Here is an 18,743-nt window from a genome sequence, read left to right on the forward strand (position 1 = left end):
TGAAATGCCAAAATTTTATGAACACCATACTTCTTTTAATTGACTCTCACATAGAAAACAAAAGGGACTGTTGGTCGGTCAGTGCTTCTGGACGGGTGCTGCTCTCGAGAGCCCCCCTGAGTGTCCACTACAGGGCAGCATGCAGAGCAGGACACACACGTCATCGACCCTCAGCGGCTTGGGGTCAGGCACTGGGGGAGCTGGAGGAGCTGGAACCCATGCAGGCCAACGGGTGAGCCGCAGAGGGACGCCGTGATCCCTGCTCTTTTCCACGCTGTGCAAGCCACCTTCACCCAGACAGCGTGCCGAAAATCAGACACAAGACCAGAAGGGATGTAACACTGATGGCACTAGGAAGTCAGAGCGTTTTGAGCTTCTTCCAAAGATCTAGAAAAGCCAAAGTGCGGGAAGGAAGGAGGGGAGGGATGGGGAGGGAGGGAAGAGGTAAGGAGAGCAATGAAAGATAAAAGTATGGACCTCATTCTGCGAAGAAACAGACGAACAAACGGGACCTACTTACCTGCACGGCCTCAGATGCTCAGATGCATTGTTGCATCATTATAATAAAGTAAAATAATTCCCTACTTAACCAACTTCACCAAAAAGGGCTAAATCGTGTTCACTATTCTCTGTTCAGGATCCATAAGATAATTATACTTACTTAAAATATATGTGTGCATGTTTAAATTATAGAAGGCATCGTGTTTCTGTAGGGATGACATTGAGGTCATGGTCCCTGATTTAACAGTGTTCCATGCATGAGAGTCCAGGACGGAGAAGCATCCCTGTCTCCCTGTGAACGAGATAAGCAACAAGTGTGCTTTTTCCTTGTGCACACAATAAAAGCTGTTACTAGCTGCATTGCTCCTTCGTTATGTACCTCCAGTGATCCCTTGACAGGTTGAGCCTGAGGATGACAGCATGAGATGTCAGAGTCATTTTGTTTGCGTTGTTTGGTTTTTTGCTTTTCACCACTACAAGCAGAGGATATAAATTCTATTTTGGTTATAAATCTTTCAAATGCTTTGTCAGAAACCCACAGCTAATGATTTGCTCTTACAGAAAATGCGAGTACATGTAACTTGAGCAGGTAGGGGGTAACTCCCAGCACGTGGAAGGATAATAAGGAGGTCCCCCACCCCCAGAACTCAGACAAGTGGCAAACCAAAGAACCGCAAGCACCTGTCAGAGTGGAAATCTGCAGGGCCACCTGAGCATGCTGGCTGCCCCAGTGTTTGTAAGATTCACCATCATCCAAAGTTGTCAGGATACACCGGGCGATTGAACAAGTGAACTCAGAAATAAAGTCAAAGCGGAACAGCACAGAAGCTCACTTCATGCTCATCTCATGGCCCGATGCTGATCGGACAGCCCCTTCTTCCTGTGGCTCTGACATCAGAATGTGTGGCCTTCCAGAAAGCAGCGGGCCTTTGGGGCTTGTGCAGCATATTTGGGACGAGGCTGGCATGTTCCTGATTCTACCTGGAGAGAAGCTGGGAAGTAGAGACCCCCTAGCTGGTGGGCCCAGCCTGTGCCCACCGCCCTCCCAGGGCAGGTCAGCAAGGCCTGCTGACCCAAGTCTTCTTATCCAGCTGTCATTTCTCCCTCAGACATGTTTAGGCAGATTCTCCCCTCAAAGGTCAGTCTGTGAACTTGCAACCGGTGAGAGTGAGTCCGTCCTGAGAGCAGACTGCCCTGATTGTGCCTGCTTCTGAAACAGCAAGGGTCCCGAACAGTTTCTCAGGAGTGGTCCAGGGACCGTCTTCAGGAGAATCACCTTGGGTGATGTTTCTCCCACAGATTTGTGATCTCTGCTCAAGACCTTTACATTAGGATTTCTAGGAATAGGGCATGAATATAAAATTTTAACAAACACCCCACATAGTCTTATGTACGTTAATGAAGAGCTACTGCGCTAAACCAGAGCCCGATCAGAGAGCTGGTGAGTTCCCTGCCTGCCAGGCTCCCTGGAGGCTGGCTTCCCCCCTCGGCCCTGCTTCATTCCCAGGGGCCCAGTGAGCCCACACACACACACTTCCATTCCATCACCTGTGACCTGGCGAATACAATCACTTACCCTTCTCTTTTTTTAAGAGTATTTTTTGTGTTTTCTATTCTTGGTTCTGGAAGACTGAACACGTGCCCAGTGGCTGTGAGCCCTGATCGTGCGTCCTAGAGCTCTGAGGATGGCAGGCTTGTTTCTGCTGGAGCCCCCTCTCCTCTTGCTTCCCCAAACACGATCGCTCTGAAGCAAATCCAAGTTAGTGCGTGACTTTACCTAGAAACACTTCAGTATGACTTTCCAGAATATAAAAGCTCTTTTTGTAAAAGCACAACCCCCCTTTGAACCTTTCAGTAACTCTTGTCATCAGATATCTGGTGAGGATCCAAAGTTGCCAGATTGTCTCACAAATTTACTTTTATAGTTTGTTTGAATCAGAATCCAAATAAAGTCCACAGTGCATCATTAAGATGTGAAGTGGACCCTTCTTCTGCCTGCGGCCCCTGCCTCTGCAGCCTGTCGCTGGTGAAACTGGGTCGTTTGCTTGTAGAGGGTCCCGTGGTCTGTCCTCTGCTGGCTTCCTCCCTGCAGTGTTCTGTCTGTTCCTCTAAGCGCTGCGTCTCCTACAAGCTGCTGGTCAGACCACAGCCCTATCAGGCTCAGACCCTTTTTGTAAGGATCTCCCGCTACCTCAGAGTGAGAAGGGCACACGCAGCCTTCGTCAGGCTGGCCCCCACCGCGTAACGCTACGCCGGTCCGTGGGTGCCCGAGCTGTGCGGGTTACCAGCCTGACCCTCCGTTAGAAAGTCACCCGTCAACCTTGTGACCTGACGGCCATTGCTGCGCGTTGCCTCAATCCACCGTGTCGTTAGGTTGGCAAGATGGTATTCTACCGCGTCTTCTTCATTTATTAGGTGGAACGCTTCCTAAAGAAAAGTTCCTTCATCAAGTATTGGCTCCTTTTGTACATGAAAACAAACCAAATTCTTCATTTTACCCCTTTCCCTGTGATGATACCCTTCTCTTTCAATGAGGATTATAAATTCTAGGAAGTGAAAAGACATTTATTACAGCAAAAATCTGGTATCTCATGAGGTTTTGCTTCTGTTTGCAAAGCTTACTGAGTCTTTTTTATGTACATACTAACATCGACAATGGAAAGGTAACAAGGAGCGATTTCTGGATTAGGGTCTGCGTGGGCTGTGTTGTGGGCACAGGCATTACCTCACTTAAACACTTCTCAACAACCCCGTGTGGCTGAGACCAGGAGTATCTCATCTGCCGACGAAGAGTCCCGGGCCTCCTCTCCCCATGATCATCCAGCTGGGAGATGCAGCCCTGGCTCCAGCCCAGGGGGTCCAGCGGGAGCCCCAGCCCCACATCTGAGCTCTGCAGCTGCATTCATTGACCGCTTCCTGCACGTTTCTGAGAGAAGAGAAGAGCAGCCCCACAGAAATGCAAGCTGTCAGCAATGTCATACAGAGAGGGTAGGCAGTCCAGGTATAGCTTCAGGGTTTTTAAAGGTCATCTGATTGGTTAACAGGGCTGAAGATTGTGGGGGCTTGAATGACCAGAAGTAGTTCCTGGCTTGCCCACCCTTACGGGAGAAGGTCTTGAGCCCGCAGCGATGTGCAGGGCAACAAATGCCCACCTGCTAGAGCATCCTGCACTGGTATTAGCTGCCAGCTGCCCTGGCGTCTTGGCACAGGTGTGCAGATAAGCAGGTGCCAGCCTGGGCACTGTGCCTGCCTCAGTGATGCCTCCTGCACTCCCAGAGCACCTGTGGTCTGCAAAGGGAAGCCAGGCCTGGGTCCCTGACCACACCTGCTGTGCAGGGACTAAAGGGAATGTCCAAGCCTCGGTGGCACGCCTCTCACCTCCACCTAATGCACACCTGAGCACCTAATGAGAACACACTCTTGCAGTGTCTACACAGGCCGGTCAGTGTAGACGCCAACGAGTGGAGGCGCGAGCAGGAACTGTCACACTGGACTACGGAGCCCATTCAGAGGAACAATCTGCACAGGATTCCACACAGACCATCTGTAGGTTCTGTCGGGCCATTGCAATGGACAAACAGGTCCATTACTACCAAGCAGACAGCCCTCTGCTTCCCCGAGCACTTCCCTGGGCAGACATCCCGGCTTTACCTGACTTTGGGGCAGAAGCTCTCCACTGTCCCCGTGCTGGCCATTCACTAAAGCCATCTGTCCTTGTTCGCTTGAGACAGGAGCAGGTGAACCCCTTCTTCTGTGGTAGAACTTCTCTCAGATGTTAGGTTAGACTTCTCTCACTACAAAGGCTGTTTTTGTTGGCTGTTCCCAGTCCCAGGACAGTGGTAAATGACAGAACGCCCTAGAGGTAAGGGTGCCAATGGCTGGTTCTGCCCGGAGTCTGTCAGCACCAAATGCCCTCTGCCCCAGGCGCTTCCCAGAGGCCCTAGCCCCACCTGCTCTGTCACCTGCCGGTGAAAGACACCAGCAATCCTGAGTCACCCACTCTCCGCCCGGCCCTCCATGTTGACGGCAACACTGCTGCATAGGATTTCAAGCACGTGCGCGTGTGATGTGTGTTGTGTGTCCATATGTACCTGTGTGCAGATGTGTGTATGTGCGTCTCTGTGCACGTGCATATTATGTGTGGCAGGGGGACGAGGGGGGAGCAGAGCCAGACCTGGATATAGAGCTGGTGTGTGTTACATGCATTCCAGCTGGAGTCGGGACAGTGTCCGAGCCTAGCGGAAGCCTGCTGCTCTGAGACGCGCGAGTGTAAAGGGGACTGCAGTGTGCGTGTTTGACGGGCCCCTGCAGGTTTTGTGAAGAGCAGCCTAGGGATGACAGCCTGGAACATGCAAATTGCTGGTGAGGTGCCTGCGTGCCAAGCGTGCTGTTTCATACCTCCTCGTGAATCTGCCAAACCTTCTCGTACAGATTTTTTTCCCAAGAAACAACACAGGGAATAGGAAGCTTTTTTTTTTTTCTTTTTTTCTGTTTTAATCTGACTGGCAAGAGCCAAGGCGTCCTTAAGATTCATCTCACTGGCAACACTCCAAACCCACTGGCCGCGCGGCATGGTGTGAGCTGGGCATGTCGCTCCCGCTCTGGCTTGCGGGATAGATGTGACCGAGGGGAAGTGGACCTCGGGGGCGAGAACTACCTAAATGCAGCGGTCTGAGTTGCTGGGCCCCCCGGACCATGCACGGAGTCTCCACGAGGAGATAATTGGAGAAAACAGAGGGAAAGGGCCAGGGACCCAGAAGCAGAGTGAGGATCTGGAGTGAGTCCCACTCAGAGTTCCACACGAGCCTAGTCTACAGTCTGCGATGTCCAGCCTCTGGGGAGTCCTCACTGTGGCCCCAGTGTCTGCTGTAGTTAGGATGGTAGGGAAGTAAAACCCAGTCTGTTCGGAAGGGAGGCACCGACTCGGCTCTGGGGCATACAAAGTCCCAGAGACCAGCCAGGGCAACGACAATCTCAGCAGGAAGAACAGTTCTACAGCCAATGATATTTTCTTTTCAAGTTAAATGAACGCAAAGCCGAGCATCAATGTCTTGTAAGAAAAACAGATAAACTTACAAGAAGGGAGACGGTGGCATTTTTGTCTTTTCTTGTTTGAGCAACGTGTGCATTGTCTGAACTTCTCATGGGCCTCTGACCTTGTCAATAAACAACGTTATTAAGAAAGAGAGTTTTGTGAAAATCGTAGTGAAATTGAAACAGTCACCAGCAAACCGGTACTAACTGCAATTTGCTCCCATCCCAGCCACTTCCCCTAGAAGTGACAGGAACCCTGCAAAATAATATGCTGATGTTATTAAATGGCTGTTTGATGGAAGTCTAGTCCACGGGCAGATTCACTTTGCTTAATTACTTGGTAAAATTATGAGCTACCTGATATGTTCCTGTGAAAGTAATGAAGCAAAGTTATGAATAATAATAACGCATTCTATCTAGATACACCGTTTTTCCTTTTCCAAGTGCTTTCACATACGCTATATAATTTCATTATACAGTTTTAAAAGCTGAGATGTAACCTAAAAACCAAACTGATGGTTATTCTTACAATTTTAGACAGTGCACTGGCCTGCTTTATTATTTATTTTGTAAAACTGTCTCTGAATTTCCTGTGTCTGAGCGAATGAGAAGGCACGGCAATGGAGCTGAGCTCTTCCCACACCGGCGTCCAGCAAGATGCACATTTTGTCCCAATGATGGCAGCACCATTCAGGGGCCACTGCACCTGCATGGACTGAGGGAAATTCTGTGATTCCCTCCCAAATTGAAAGAAACAAAAGGAAAAAAGGAAAAGCTGTTTTGTTTTGTTAGAGACCTTGGCAAGGTCCAGCTAGAACCCGCTTGTTCTTTCTCTTCTCGGGAGATGGTCCTGCGGCCCCATGTCTCTGCATGGTCTCAGGGTGTGCGTGGTCCTCCCCGGGGTAACTCATGTGACGTCAGCCCCCCAGTGGTGCCAGATGGGGTTCCTCCTCTGATGTCAGCCCCCTGGTGGGACCTGCTGCAGGGATACCTGGTATGATGTCATCCCCCCTCCGGCCCCAAGTAACTTGTGTGATGTCAGCCCCACGGCAGTGCCTACTGGGGGCTACCTTGTGTGACATCGGCCTCCATCTCCCGGGAGCTCCTGCTGGGGGTACCTCCTGTGATGTCAGCCCCACCACCACCTCAGAGCCGCCCCTGCTGTCACAGGCCATAGCTGGGTAGAATACATCACTTCACCCCACTCCCCGCCGTGGCTAATTGAGGGACAGACATAAAAAGGAGAAACACAGCATTATGCTCCTTTGGGAAGGATGGAAACACTTGAATGGTTCCAATGAATCGAGTGCAATAAACTTCTAATCTACATTTAATTTTTAGATTAGACCTGTTTTTCAGAATTGCTCATGAGAGTTGAATAGGCTGTTTCACTGAAGATATTTTACATAAAAACATGTAATTCTCAGTTTATTTACATGGGCTAAGGTAAACTTCTAAGAGTAGATTCGTCCTTTTTTGGTCCACTTTCCAGAGCAGGACTCCCCTCTCGAGCAGGTGTCATAGAGGACGGCAGGAGGTGGCATTTTCAGGGAACCGGGGTTCTGTCTGGTGAATCGCTGCTTTGTGCTCTCTGGTCCTTTGAAGATCTAGGTGTGGCTGCATCAACTCTAGGACTACTACCGACTGCTAGGTGCTGAGAACGGCATTATTTTTCAGTACAGCCCCGGCCCCCAAGAGGGAGCACAGTGCTTGCAGACCTGCCTTCAGATTGGAGCTGGGAACATAGGAGGTCCCTGAGATGCAGACAGGTTCCAAGTCCATGAGCTAAAATTCACAATAGCCTCCTGGGAGAGTTCTCCAGCCTGCTTATTCCAATTTTTTTTTATCACATTAACAGGTTTTATTATGCAGTTTAGAAATTCACTTTGTACAAAGAAGCAACACATTTGAGGCAATAATAACATTTTAAAATGCACTTATCTACCTTTTCTGCACCAGACACCTGCTATGTGATTTGTTGGATATTCTCATTTGATCACTTCTAAGGGCCTAGGATTAGTATCATCTCCTTTTTACGAACAAGAAAAGTCAGGCTTGGAGGGGGGCACACAGATAGTGAGTAACGAAACAGGTTTTGAAATGCCAGATGCCTGAAGCCAACACTCATTGGCGGAAGTAAGACACGACGTAGACAGAAAATAAGATTGTAAAAAGCTGATATCAGAATCGAGAGAGTGAGCAGTGTGGACCCCTGAGAGAGGATCCAGTGGCTCGAGACCATTCCACGACGGGTCACGGACTCACACTGGAGCACAGCAGAAGGCTCTGTGGTGTCCAGCACACTCTGTGGTGGGAAACCAGGTTCAGAAATGAAAGGCAATATATTGCAGTGGACAGATCAAGGCTTCAGAGTCAGACAGACTGGGTCCATATCCTATTTCAGGGCCATCTGGTTGGGTGAGTGTGACTTCATAATAACATAGGGTCAGCTTGAGAATACTGGGCGTGTCCTGCACCCCTGCCCTCAAGTCTCACACAGTGGATCATCGGTGCGTGGTAGGAAAGTGTGGTTCGTGCTACTTTTTTTTTTTTAATGTTTTTTTATTATATTATGTTAGTCACCATACAGTACATCCCTGGTTTATAATGTAAAGTTCGATGATTCATTCGTTGCGTGTAACACCCAGTGCACCATGCAATATGTGCCCTCCTTGCTACCCATCACCAGTCTATCCCATTCCCCCACCCCCTCCCCTCTGAAGCCCTCAGTTTGTTTCTTAGAGTCCATAGTCTCTCATGCTTCATTCCCCCTTCTGATTACCCCCCCTTTCCTTATCCCTTTCTTCTTCTACCGATCTTCCTAGTTCTTATGTTCCATAGATGAGAGAAATCATATGATAATTGTCTTTCTCTGCTTGACTTATTTCGCTTAGCATTATCTCCTCCGGTGCTGTCCATGTTGCAGCAAATGTTGAGAACTTGTTCTTTCTGACAGCTGATAATATTCCATTGTATATATGGACCACACCTTCTTAATCCAGTCATCTGTTGCAGGGCATCTCGGCTCCTTCCACGATTTAGCTATTGTGGACATTGCTGCTATGAACATTGGGGTGCATATGGCCCTTCTCTTCACTACGTCTGTATCTTTGGGGTAAATACCCAGTAGTGCAATGGCTGGGTCATAGGGTAGCTCAATTTTTAGTGGTTCGTGTTACTTAAGACCTGTTGATAGGAAGCCCCCGGAGGGAAATGGGCTTTCTCAGATACCTGAGATACTTGGTGATCATGACACAAATGAATTGTTTTTAATTTACCAATTATAAAAATCCAACCCAATACTTTTTGGAGAAAGTTGTCCTAAGAGTTACAAATTTGGTTATAGTATTTATTCTTTAGCTAATCAATAAATGTCGCATTAATTTCAAGTGCCAACATGGGTTATTTTTAATATTCTTAGCTATCGAGTTAATAAATCTTAATTAATCAAAGTAGTATTTAGTCAGACTGGCTAACCCAACAGGTGGTGAAGGGGTTTCAAACCCTGGGGCTAAGAAACCTACCTGTTAGGACGGGTTTCCTCTTTCTCTACAGTCTAATTAAGCATCAGCACCACCACCACCCCTGCCCCAGTACAGCACGTCCCTAAAAGGCAGAACACAGTCCTCAAACTGGGGTATGTGTCAGTCTCTGATGCCTCCACTGAGCCCCTTACCAAAAGTAGAACCCAGACAGAGTGCTCCAGACCCTTCCACGCAGCGTCTCACCCTCACGGTGGCCCTGGAACCCATCTTCTCTGACCAACAACCCCTGCACCTCCCTCCTCACCCTGCTTGGGTTTCCCACACCTCCCCTTGGGGCATTGTGTGTTCTCGCATGTAGGGGCCACCAGGAGCTGCTCTTCGTGGGTGCAGCTGGCTTTCTCATCGAAGTGTGGTCTGTATGTGCTCCCTATATGCTTAGCCTTCCTGATGGGCTCACCCTCCTCTCGGACTTCACCTGAACTCGCTGACCTCAGAGGCTGAGGCCTGATTTCCAAATCCTGATGAGCCTCCAAAGTGCATCTGACATTACGGATCCCCTTTTACGGAGAGTTCCCCTCCTTCCTTCCCCACTGCACCGCTCTGTCCCCCTCTTGCTCCGTTGGCTTCTTGGGTCCGGGGTGTCCCCGACTTGGCCAGCTGCAGCCCGGCTCTGTGCCAGCCCTGTTCCTCTCTTCCAGCCTCTGGTCTGCAGTGCCACTGATGTGCGGAGGACCCTCCAATGTGCACCCCCCTCTCTGCTGTTCTCACTAACCTCCAGACTGTATATCTAAGAGCATCTTGACCCTGCTCGGATGCCCCAAACCCAGTGCCTGATCCTGGTGGCCCTGGCCTTCCGCTGAGGCTCCTCCCCCTGTTGGCTGTGATTCAGTGATGTCAGCACCCTCCAGTCAGACACGCTGGAATCACAGGCCTGCCCCCCCTCAGTCGGTAGATCTGCATACCTTCTGCTGTCAATTCCAAACACTTGCACACCCTGGTCAGGATTTTATCATCTGTGCCCTGGGCCACTCCAAGGCCTCCTGACCCATATTCCTTGGTTCAACGCTGTGTCCCTCAAATCCTCCTTCTGCAGCTTTTATAAGAATCCACATAAATACAAATTAATCCATGCCACTCCCTGGCTTCAGGTCTTTTGTCCCCATCACCTATGGCATTGAATTCTTTAATTGGGTCTGAGGTTCCTGATTCTCTGGACCCCGCCCCCCTCTCCGGCTGACACTTCGTGGTTCAGCTACCTGGGAATGTCCCCACAACAGCTGCCACTGCTGGTGTGAGCCTCTGCATCTGCTTTCTGACACCCCCTGCAACGACATTTCCCCCAAATCCTCTGTCCTGCTTGCCATTCATGGGTCATCCTCACCTCCGTCCCCTCCGGTCCCGTGTCCACCCCTGGTGCACACCCTGTTTTCAGTAGCGACCATAACTTCTTTCAGATCATACGCTGTGTTTCCTGTCGTGTTTCCACGTGTTGGAGTGTGTCATGTAGTCAGGACTACTGACTCAGCATTCAGTCCTGAAAGTACTCAGAGTACTGACTGTGAGTGAGTGAGTCCTCCGCGAGAGCACACACGCAAGCTGCACGTGCACGCAGGCCGCCTGGGCGCCGTGATCTCCTCCTCCTGCCCAGTGTGCAAGACACGATCGTTTAGAGTCAAACTGGTCAAAGCAATGGCCGTCCTCCCTGCACTTTATGGCTCTGCAGAAAAGTCTCTTTTTCTAAGCCGCAAGTGGTTTAGGCATTGAGTTCAATGAGAAACATAAAAGTCAGTCAAGTTATAAATTCTTCCTTTGAATGTCATCAAAGGGTGATTTCTACTAAGCTGTCTTGGACAGTGTACAGATTTTTATTTTTAATTTACTTTCTTTATGAGTATAAACAAGTGCTTAATACTATTTTCTTACCTCGTAAACTTTTACTATCCTGCCTGACATTAGTCCTTCAGCCAGCCCTTAAACTTTCTCAAATTGTTTCCCTCCCTCCCTTCTTTTCTCTTCCCTTTCTCCCCTCCATTCCCTTCCTCCCTCTCTCCCTCCCCTCCCTCCCTCCCTCTCTCCCTCCCCTCCCTCCCTCCCTCTCTCCCTCTCTCCCTCCCCTCCCTCCCCTCCCTCCCCTCCCTTCCTTCCTCCCTTCCTCCCTCTTTCTTTCCTTCCTTGAGGACACTTCCTCCACATCAGAAGCCTGGTGGCATATTTTGCATCTTCCAACAAAAATAAGATTGAAAGTGTTAAGCCATTAGGATGATGTTGGGAATTCAAATGTTAGAACAGATATTTTGATATTACTAGGTTAATACTCAGAACAAATTAATGTCATCGTGAGCTATGGTGTGATTTCTAAGAAAAATTTCAATTGTATCAGAAAGGGCACTAGGCTAGGCTCTGCTGGGAGAGAGGCCACTATAGCATGGGTGGAGAAGGACACAACCTCTGAGCTACACTTTGTGCGTGCAGTACTGGCTAATTTCTTTCCAGTTCATCCAACTCACTGCAGTAGCTGGACAGCTAAAACCTCACTTGAATTTTCCTACTAATAGTAGGGATGACTGTCTTTGCCTAATTTTTAAAAAACGTCAAAAAGTTAAGAGGAAACATAAATTGTCAGCATATATGAAGAGTCGGTTCATCTGCTTCCTGGAGGTACAGAATAATCAGGTCCTAGGATAACAGCCCTGGAAGAATCCTTAGAGCATTCATACTCTGTCAGCTGGCTTTTAGAGGCCGTCCTCTTCAAGGTAACTCTGCATCTCCCACCACACCCCCTCCCGTCTGTCCCTCTCCCCCAGTCCCTGGGGTGAAGCCCCTTCCCCTGCTCGCCATCCAGCATGAGGAGGCTGAGGGGCAGGCCCCGTGAGCAAGGCAGGAGACAGGAAGGGCACATTCTAGGGAGACGCTGGGGTGTGCACTCAGAGTGTGATCCACTTTGACGATGCAGCAGTTAACGGCCCTGGAAGGGCGAGCAGGGACAGGAGGCTAGGGCTGAGGCGGGAGGTGGTAGCACTGAGGACCTGAGCTGTGAACTTGGACTCGGAAAAGTGCAGGTTGAGTGTCAGGCATGCAGACACGACTGGACTCACGTCCTGGCTTCTTTACACACAGCCCGTGGCCTCCTTGTCTGCTGTGTGCGTGTCCTGGGGCGGGAGCGCCATCCCTGTGGGGCTGTGGAGGGGCTGAAGCCGCTCCCCGAAGAGCCCCCAGGGCACCTGACAGAGTGTGTCACAGAACCAGGCAGAATTGGACAGAATTTCATAAAAGGAAATAGGGAGTCAGCCAAGCAAACCGTGTACACATCTCAGCAGAGCCACGCGTGTGGACTCAGTGCTCCAGGAACGCCTGAGCCACGGGTGTGAGGGTGCCTCTGGGCACGTGGCTTCTCTTCACTTTTCTCCAAGCGCCTCGTGGAGCAGAGTCGGCAGCACGGGGCGGGCACACCGTCAGTGTTGACGACTGCCCTCGTCTTCACGCGCTCGTGGTGGCTGTGACTGGCCTCGTTGCTCTGTCCTCCTAGATTGTGAGTGCGCTTCCCCTGACATTCCCTTGCACCTCACCAGCATCTCTAGGGGTAATTTTATGGGATTTTTGTATGCTCCTAAATTTGCTCCATTCAAGAAATTAATTGGGAAATGAAGGAAAAAAGAAAAAAAGAGAAGAAAGAAAAGGAAAGAGGGAGGGGAGGAAGGAAGGATGGGGGGAAGAATAAAGAAGCACGGACAAAGCTGAGGGAGATACACTGTGGGACTCGGTCCCCTCCGCGTCATAGCTGCCACCAGCTCGGGTCAGCCCATGGGGAGGGCGAGGCTGGGGCCAGCCACAGGGAACTGACCTGCTCGGGAGCAGGTAGGCTTCCTGTCCAGTCCCTGACCTACAGCAAGGACATAGGACACTGTTCTTTGAGCAGCACGCGTGCCACACAGAAAGCATTCTGCAGTGACGTAACCTGGGCGCACGGGAGACAGCGTCCACCTTTTGGAAATTCACACTGTGCATTAACTTATTATGAGTTTTAGGAAATTATGCAGTGGAAAGACCTGTTTCCTGTGGTTTAGCACAGTGTTTTCAGGCGTGTTTGACTCTGAATCCCCAAGCTCTGCAGAATGCAGAAAGGCAGGCGTCAACCTTGTCCTCCCACCTGCTTCCCCGAGCCTCCACTTCCCCTGTGGTTTCATCCGGGAACTAAGAGAAACACCTACTGCGCTCAAGCCTTTCATAAAGAAATCATCATTAGACATTTCTGCCGCTGCCCTCGATATTTGAGCTAATTTATGCAGGCACCAGGCAATGTGGGATTGGTGAGCCTCTGGAAGATGCAAGAGGTGTGATCCCGCATCCTCTTAAATTAGAGGTGAGCTCCCCACTCAGGTGGCCTCTCACTAATTGCTTCTAACAGAATTCTCTCTCTGGCTCTTAAAATGACAATTCAGCTGGAGTTTGAGTTTTGCAGTGGGTGTCTGTGTTTCTTTCTTGAGAGGGAGATTGAAAGGCAACGTGTGTTAAAATTAAACTTTGGAAGTCCCTCTGGTAGCTGGGAGACATGGCACCAGATGGACCCATGTCTTTACGGGGCGGTGCGCTGCTGTCCGATGACTGCAGTGCCCTGCTGTGCGCCCCGGCTGTCCTTGTCTGGGATGCAGGTATCCTGCCCACACCTGCCTATGGCTGCCATCTCAGCCCTCATCCGAGGTGGGCATCTGAGGTGGGCATCCTGGCGTCATGCCATCGACCTCCAAACCACACACTCCCCTCGTCCTCCTGGATGTAGAGAACTCAGACTCCTTCGGAGTCAGAGTAAGGCCACAAGCTGAGAGTCCACGGCAGAACCGGTGGCTTGTGCTGGAAAGGACTTGTCCCTGAGCAGAGAGCCAGCTGCAGGTCCTCGTGACTCACTCACCCTCGGATTCCACAAGGACCAAGCCCGCCTGCGGCACAGCGGAAAGGCTCCTGATGGAGAGTCCATGCCCCCAATGCCTTCAGAGCCGCGGAGCGTACCTGCCCGGGGGCCTGGATCCCGCGTCACCAGCACGCAGGGGCCACCGCGCGCTATTCAGCAGCGACCCCGCGTCCTCCCAGCGTTTTGAGGGACAGGGACACTCATGCAGACTTGAAAGCACCCAGGCTGAAATGGCTGTCTGATTGTGTTATTCGTTATCACCAGAAGGAGAGTTTGCTCTGGGAACGTGATTTGGTCATGGAATGCTCGTCTCCAAAACGCCTCTGTCTGAGAGATTTGCAAGCCCCTGGATCTTTTCAAGCCTGCCAGCAGCTGGAGTTCAGCTGCAGCTCCGGATGGTTTCTGAATGCTAAAAACTGCTCTACCCTCTTGTCGCTGAGTCCCGCTGCTGAGAAATGCTATCTCAGAGCCGTCACCAGGCTGAGATGTTTCAGACGGGAAGGAACAAATACTCCGGGTCCTGTCGTTTCTTCTCTAGGTAACAGATTGACTGAAGACCCTTGTATTTAGTGCCAGGGGCTTGGAGGACATTGAGGGTCACACTGGGCCCTGTCCAGAGTTTTGTTCCAGAAGCACCAAAGGAAGCCATCATGAAGTGTTTGCGCGCCTGACGTGTTCCGTGTTGAAGTGGGTGTGAGCTCGCTGGCTGATGTGGGACGAATGCAGGGGGCAGGTTAAGAGAAAGCACAAAAGCCTGAGGAACGTTTACTGTTCAGACGTGCTTGTGAATGCTGCCACAGTTTCTTCTTGGATCCCAACGGCAGCATTTGGACCGACACAGGACCACCCACGGCATTTACACATGTGTCCTTCTTGCCCACATAGCTCTAATGGTCATCCGTGCCTCCAGCGGTGGGCTCTCAGCCACCTGGAGGCAGGTGCTACGCCGGGTACTGCAGATCCAGTGACCCCTCCCTAGCAGCTCACACACACAGACCGCACTTACCTCATTCTTGGGCTAGCAAATCTGTCACATCTGTTTCCTTGATGTTTAAAGGAAAAAATACACTAATCTCTAAGCCACATTGCATTATATTTTGTAAAAACCATTTTAAGAAATATAAACCAGTCCCCACATGCTCCTGCCTAGTGGCTCAGCTCTCTGTGCTACTATGTGCTGCCCACAGTGGCCATTGGAGTGGTCCCCGGCGGCACAAGCCCCGAGACAAGGGGGCCACAAAGGTCCTCTGTTAACATAAGAAAATAAGCCCCCAGGAGTACAGGCTATCATCCTCTGTAGTGGGATGGGACCTAACGTTTACCTTTCCTTAGTTTCCAAATAGAGAGGATAGGAGACATCTGGACAATGCTTCAGTTTTTTAAATGACCATTTTATAAATTCCTTGCATGGGCATTCTCAGCCTTATTTATATGCTCCTAAATTGGGACACCTGGGTGACTATCGGTGAAGCGTCTGCCTTCAGCTCAGGTCATGATCCTGGGGTCCTGGGATGGAGTCCTGCATCGGGCTCCCTGCTCAGTGGGGAGTCTGCTTCTCCCCTGCCTGCTATTCCCCCTGTTTGTGCGCACTCTCTCTCTATTAAATGAATAAATAAAATTTCTAAAAAAAATAAAAAAATAAATGCTCCTAAATTTCTTTCAGTTTTAAGTCAAATTTATTTATGTAATTAATGTATATTTATCAAAATCTTAGATTGCATACATATAATATCTGTATTATAAATGTATACAATTTATTATATACATATATAAAGATGTATATATTATTGTGTGTATTTATAACATAATAAATAATATCTACATGTTTACCTAAGTATTTTTTTAAGTCTGTCCAAAACCCCTATTTGAAGTCTGCCTTTCTGGTGCTCGCTCGCTCGCTCTCCCTCTCTCTCTCTCTCTCTCCCTCTCTTTCACTCCCTCCTTTTCTCTTTCTCCCTCCCTCTCTCTCTCCCTCCCTGCCTGTCCTTCTCTCTCTCTTTCTTTCTCTCTCTCTCCATCTTTCCTTCTCCCTCTCTCTCTGTCTTTCTCTCTGTACACACACACACACACACACACACACACACATTTTTAATTGGGAGACAAAGACTTCCTCCTTTCTTTTCTATAACATCTTCTATCCATTTCATTTCAAAAACTGTGCTTTTTCTATTTAAATCTGGCCCCGTGGAGACCCTTTTCATCCCACCAGGAAGCCACAGTGCAGCAAGTTCAGAAACAACAGGAAGGAAGCCATGAAGACAGGACTATTTTTATGATGTGTCTTTTATCCACAGAGCTATTTAGGTCTCTGCTTCATATACCAAAGGGCTGCTCAGGAACACTCGGAGGAACCACGTTGCTGACTCCGGGTCACGTCTTCACACCTTCTTCCATGGCCCCGGTGGTCATTTGGGTCTTTAGTTTTATTTTTAGATGCTAATCTCCCCAAGGGCCATTCAGATCACACACTGGCTAGGAGTCCAGCGAGCCCGCACCCTCTGCGTGAAGCATGTACACAGAGTCATAGTTTTTAGGAAAGAAAATGTTAAGGAAACTAGTCTTCACGATCACAGATATTTATAGGCATAATTATATTTTAATCCTATACATCTTCTTATTTTTTCCTAGAGAAGATTTATAGGCATAATGATATAATGAAAGGTTAATTCATTACAATATTCCTCAGAGTTTGAGGGGCAGGAGAAGCATGGGCTATCACTGGATCCTGAACATTCCACAGCTGCCTCGCCATAGCAGCAAGATACTGGCTAACCAGTAGAGGTCCACTGACAATGAACATTGTTAAAGCACATGATGAATTTCCTCACTCCGTTGGTCCTTGAGAAATTATGCCATTGCATGGGAGTCCATAAGCACAGGGCACTTCCAACCCCCAAGCAGGCTGTACTCTCCACGTCCATCAGAAAGACAAGCGTTTGAAGGTGGCAAGGAGCTTCCTTTGGAGACAGGATAGGAAATGTCCTCAGATGCCCAGACCGCCAGGCCGCGTCACATCTCCCTCTGTACTCCTACAGTTGGCAGACCACAGTATCAGATTCAGCGGGGGCCCCTCCTCTCCGATCTCATTCTCTAACAGTCACGACCACAGATCAGATCTCATGGGAACAATGCATGGAGGGTAGACCACTCTCCTTATCTAGGGCCACCTGGCGTGCAGTGTTGTCTGTGTGGGGACCCACCTATGCAGGGACAGACCAGCTGGTGGGCATGAGGCCATCTGGACTACTAGTCCTGGGTGCTCCCCACCGTGCTCCCTGCAGGTGTTCCCCAAGGCAGTGGTCCTGGAGCTGGGGAGGAGGATACCACTCCCCATGGATGGAGCAGGGTTAGCTCTGGAGCTAAGGGAGGGAGGAGGGGGTAGAACTGGCTGGTCACTGCCTCGAGGGACCCCAGCCAGACCCCAGCCACATGTATGCCCTCCACAGTCGGGGGGATAACCTCCTCAGGCTGTACCCATCCCCACACACATGCTGACCCTGAGGCCCTCCCACCCAACTCCATGCGGCCAGATGCCTGACCTCTGACCCTTCACACTCAGCCACCCAGCATGACAGGTGCTAGGGAAAACATATCCTGACCTAAGGCCTCCTGGCACCTGAGTGTGTGACAGCCCACGTCCTGGGAGAGCACCTGAGAGTCTCAGGGAGAAACTTTGGCTTCCAGGAAACTTGCAGTCGGTAAAACAGAGCTATAACCATGTGACACAGGTGTGCGCTGGACAAAGGACCCATGTCTGAGCCGAGGGCTGCCCTGGTGGGTGCATCCAGGAGTGTCTGTCCTGGAGACTGTTTCTCCCCATCTCCTAAACAGCTCAGGTTTTCTGACCTTAGAATTCGCAACTTTTCTGAGAGTGACAGAATTTTCAGTTTGCTCCTTCCTGCCCATCAGCTTGCAAATCAGTGGAAATGGAGTGGCCAGCTCTTCAGTGTGTGTGGAATTTCTGTAGCATTTTGTTAGCGTGTAGGTGTACATGCACAGGGGCCCCCTCCCTACAGAGTGCGTTCCGAACGTTGGGGGAACCCTACCTCCTGGGTAGCGGGTTTCCTGTGGTATTAATATAAGTGGCTATCCTTCAAGCCAAAGTGTTTTATTCAAATATCTGTGGAATGAATGGTATGCAGAATGTTTGTGGCCTATGGACATGATGAGAAGAGAGTAATACTGAAAGATGGTTGGAGAAGGACTGGCACAGGAAGGCACGTGCAGTCCTCCAAATGCTGGCCGTATGGATGGCTGCAGAAGGTCAGTGACTTGGGTCCTTAGAACAGGGGATTGCAACGAACGACACACGACGAATCTAGATCTAGGAGGAGACTTGCATCATTCCGAGATAAAACTTAAATAGGCAAGAAAGAGATACAGCAATCATAGTTTGTGTTGTGCAAAGAAAGCATAAACATTAATAATTCAGAACTTTCAAGAAAAAAATAGGCAAAAATAATCCTCTTTTTTTTTTTGAAAAAAAAAGAGAAGATGCTATTTTCCTGTATCAATAGAAAACATTGCACTTTCTATTGGCAAAAAGGAACCCAGAGTATCAAAATCACAGATGAAAACATGCTGAGGTTTTTTTATTATAATTTTTAAATCCCCCAAACTCAGTGCCTCAGTCTCCTTGTGCAAAAATTCTGCAGTGTTTCATGGTGTGTCTCTGACCCCCTGTCTGCGTGATGTGTGCTATTTATAAAAACCAAACACAATGTAAAAACCCTCAAAGAATGAGGGATTGTAATACCTCAGTGGATTTTTTCCCCTGAAGAATTTTTTTTTTTTTAAGATTTCAAATAGCTGACTCT

At 49.5% G+C, this 18,743-nt stretch overlaps 1 protein-coding gene across 1 annotated transcript in view; it reads left to right on the forward strand.

Annotated features, from left to right (window-relative positions):
- The window catches only part of LOC123786598 (myelin transcription factor 1-like protein), a 307,765-nt gene that overhangs the window by 99,264 nt on the left and 189,758 nt on the right, over positions 1-18,743 (forward strand). The window lies entirely within an intron of this gene.

The sequence above is a fragment of the Ursus americanus genome, chromosome 7, assembly GCF_024610735.1.
Source record: "Ursus americanus isolate L20-20 chromosome 7, mUrsAme1.1.p, whole genome shotgun sequence".
Lineage (NCBI taxonomy): Eukaryota > Metazoa > Chordata > Mammalia > Carnivora > Ursidae > Ursus > Ursus americanus.